Here is a 4,337-nt window from a genome sequence, read left to right as displayed (position 1 = left end):
TTAGTTACAACTTTTCAGAAAGTTTTATAAAAATCCAAGGCATCGATTTTTGTTAATAAGCATAAAAGTGTCAATTTTAGCCATTTTAACCCGAAAGGAACCCCTGGGGGGGGGGCAACCGGAGTTTTCCTGGATAATCTGTTCTGTTACTTTTTTACTCATATCATGTTTAATGTTTGTGCAAAATTTCAAAAAAATTCCAAGGAGTGATTATTGAGAAAAGTGCGGACAGACGAACGGACGAACGGACAAGGGTGAATTTACAGGTCCACCCTCCTTTTGTCGGGAGACCAAAATAACTATTAATCGTATTATTTGGACTTTTCGGACTATTGTTCTCATCCTGAGTGTCATTTTCACAGTGTTTCAGTCGATGTAACCTTCGACCTTCTTCAAGTGTATCTATCTTGTTGGGCTTGGAAATTTTTCTGTTGAACTCGGCATTCTGTATAGAATTTCGAACGTGACCCTTGTTTAATCCAAGGGGGTAGCATGTTCTCGTGCCGTCAGTCGTGACTGGGCAGAAGTCCTAAGTTATTCGCAATTGTATTCTAAGTGTCGCTCGCAAACTTTCAACCTCCAGAAGAGTGTAACTTTTAGAACTGAATCGTACTTTATCCACTACGCATAATCATACAGCATAATCACGTTGACACACCGGTTCCCATTAAATCACCGAAGTTAAGCAACTTTGAGCTTGGACAGTACAAAAATGGGTGACCATTTAGGAATTCCAGGTGCTGTATTTGCTTTCTGCTTATCTCGGTATTATTTCTAGTCGTCCTGGATTTCTCCTTGCCACTGGACTCAAGCAGTGCAGATTGAGGAGAGGGGTGGTTGGGATTGCGCAACCATTGCATCGCAATTATACACACAACTACCTCTTACAGGAGGTATCCATTGTCTTTCGAGACTGAACGGAAGCGCGTTTACTTTTATTATAATTACGAATCGCTCAGATAAATTGTTATTTTCCTTTTTTTTTTCTTTTTTTTTTACACGGTGGTCACCACTTATCAGGGCCCGGAAGCCACTCAGGGATAACAGTTTCCTTGACCTATAATTAAATTATATCTTCTGAAATATTACTTGCCAATATAAGAGTAAATTATTCTATCCCGGAGTAAAAAAAAAAAATAACTTGTTCTACACATATAAAAGTGAATTCAGAGCGAGGCTTTCCGCTCTCTGGTTTTGGGGTCTCTAGCTGGACGGACGTGTTGCCCAATCTTAACATCGGTTTCATTTCTCTGACGCCGTTTCGTCAGAGCTCAATTTGGGTGGTAGATAAAAAAAAAAAGACTCGTAGACAGATACTTTTACAACGCCCATGGGTCTCTATAAACAATTTGCACTGACAATACATGTTTTATTTTCGGTTGTGTGTTTTGTAGTGTTAATTTTAATATAACGGTACAATTTCGCTAGTAACTATATTTGTTATTTTTTACTTCCTTTCACTGTTTTTTTTTTTTTTTTTTTTTTTGCTTTTGCATGTTTACGTTTGTTTTTGAAAAACAATCTCTGCATATATATGTGTGTGTGTGTGTGTGTGTGCGTGTGTGTGTGCGCGCGCGCGCGTGTGTGTGTATAAACAAACATTGTTAAAAACAACAGAAAGCTTTTGTTTAGTTATACTTTTTTTTTTTTCAATTTTTCTGATAATGTTTTTGTGTATAGATCAAAGGTTATAATAAATGTACCATGGTTAGATTTTTCTGTTAGAAGCAGAACGCGATTTTTTCTTTTTCTTTTTTTTTTTTTTTTCGCATTTCGTCTTTCGTCAAGACATCGTCAGGTGAATTTGTAAAATTGTTTGTGCTAACGTGTGGATGGTGGTTAGTAGCAGTAGGAACGGTTGATGCGTGCGAAGCAGTTTGCACCCTGTGGGGGAGAGAGGGAGTGTCAGGTTTTGAGGTGAGGACAGGGTCAGAAAGAGGGATGAGGTTACGATAGGCATTTTAAAATGTTTTGGCTAGATTGGTATGTAATCATATTTAGGGCTGGTTTCTGAGTTGTTATATATATTGCTTTATATATATTCCTCTTGGGGACCGCTCAGTGGTGAGGATATTGGTCGTGTTCTGGGTTTTGTTGCGTGTGGAAGTGACCCACTGGTTTTCACGGTGAGGGTAGACAGCTTCATTTCCATTTGAACTGTTGACTTGGTGGCGTTCTTATCCCCCTCTTCTCCCCTCTCTCTCTCTCTCTCTCTCTCTGTCTCTCTGTCTCTCTGTCTCTCTCTCTCTCTCTCTCTCTCTCTCTCTCTCTCTCTCTCTCTCTCTATGAGTCTCCCATGTGTATGTATTGATGCCCCACTCCTTTCGTGTCCTCCTCGAGTCCGATTTTCTTCCTTTAGCTGTCGATAGAAGAGTTGTTTCGGCAACCGTGAATCCGACGTCCTGACAATGTGGCCTGGCCATCTCAGCTGGTCATGCGCGTGTGCGAAATTTAGATTAACTAAGTCAATTCATAGATACGAAATGATAAATGTCTGTGTTTGCTGGCCGCTTTTATTTATGCTTGAAATTGTCAAAACCGATTACGACTTTAAGACGCACACAACTCATTATCGCCTGCTAATCTGCTAAACCTTATTCATTGAAATATTCACAACCTTGTCACTGAAATATCTTATTACTATGAAAAACAAAAGAACACTGACTCTTAAAAACAACTTTCAATGAATTATAATTTATTTAAATGAGCAGAGAAGTTTTGAATACGATTTATCGCCCCCCCACCACTGAAACTCACAGCTCTTAATTAATCGATCTTAACTTCTAATTTCTCAGCTAATGAACCCCCTTGTTTTTACAAAGACTCTAAAAATATTCACGAGCATTCTATGTTTTTCCTATTGGTGTAAACCTTCCATTTTAAACATATATAAATCGTTTCTTTTGTGAATATGTGCCTTTTTACCTTATTATTATTTTTTTGTTTGTTTGTTTACCGCATAGCAATGTCTCTCGTTTTTCTCACATTTGATTATTAAACCTGAAAATCGTTTTCACTGAAAATATTTCTCTGAGTAAAACTCGTCCTAAAAATATCTCTCTAATTACAAATCACCTTAAAGTAACACTCCAAAACCGGCGGGAACATTCCCTAAAAACTTTCAACATATGGAAGGAGGAATGGAAAACAATACTCACAAAGAAGGGGACATCATTAAAGATCCAATTTTGCGTCTCTCGGGTTTTGCTCCAAATAGTAGGAAGCAGACCGGGTCAGAACCAGAACACTATAGAACTGCAGTAAACACAGGTGGAGACAAATAGACTCTGAAATCTGTCTAAAATGCAAGGAAGCCCCCCTCGAGGACACAGACAACCTGATCGTAAACTATCCAGTTACCCGACTGGAATAAATAGATATTCTTTGCTTACACATTGGCCAGAATCTGGGAAATAATCATAAATGTATGAATTTCAAACAGGAATGTATCAATCTTCTCCTAAACTAATGGATTCATTCTTGCGTGTTGCCAAAACCGATATCATTAAAGATTAACTGATGGGTTTACTCAGAAATAAAAACCCCACGTTTCTATATTTTAGAGAGAGAGAGAGAGAGAGAGAGAGAGAGAGAGAGAGAGAGAGAGAGAGAGAGAGAGAGAACGCCATTGCCATTCCATTTTGATACACTGTATACGATCAATTGAACGTAAGGTGTTATTTTATCCATAGGTGGGAAGGAGATTATTACGATAGCATGAGGGTATAAATAGATATTCTTTGCATTTGGTATAAGTAATTTTAAAGTGCGTGACACTATACATTATATTCATCACACAGAAATCATTGTATATCGCTGAAATTACTGAAATTAAAGGTTACAACAAAACTGGCATTCAAGCACAATTAAATAAATTGATCCGAATGCGACATAACTTATCAAAATGTTCACTGCATGTAATGTGCATTCACCAACGAATGAAGAATATATAATTTCAGTTTCTTTGAAGTATCTTAAATGGGTTTAGGAAGCATAATACAGGCATAACTTTTCATTTGAAAATTCAAATATTTCAGATTTGTATCAAATTTTACCCATAATCATTAGACACGAATAAAGGCACTGAGACATGAAAGGGGGAATGGAGAAACAATACTCGCAAAGAACGGGGCATCATGGAAATCCCAACTTTGCGCCTCCCAGGTTTTGCTATGAATAGTAAGAAGCAGTGGGTATCCTCAAATCGGATCAGAACAAGACACTGCAGGATTGCAGTAAACAAGCACAGGTGGAGATGAACAGATTCCTCAATCTTCCCAAAGTGCAAGTAAGCCCTCCCAAGGGCATAGACCATCTGATCTTACACTGTCCAGTCA

At 38.1% G+C, this 4,337-nt stretch overlaps 1 pseudogene; it reads left to right on the top strand.

Moving 5' to 3' along the window:
• The first annotated feature begins 631 nt into the window (after positions 1–631).
• On the top strand, positions 632–749 carry LOC145261309 (5S ribosomal RNA; annotated as a pseudogene).
• Positions 750–4,337: the final 3,588 nt, after the last annotated feature.

This window comes from Euprymna scolopes, chromosome 37, assembly GCF_053919585.1.
Source record: "Euprymna scolopes isolate OS-2025 chromosome 37, ASM5391958v1, whole genome shotgun sequence".
NCBI lineage: Eukaryota > Metazoa > Mollusca > Cephalopoda > Sepiida > Sepiolidae > Euprymna > Euprymna scolopes.
Note: the sequence above shows the minus strand (reverse complement) of the source record. Positions and strands in the feature narration are given on the sequence as shown.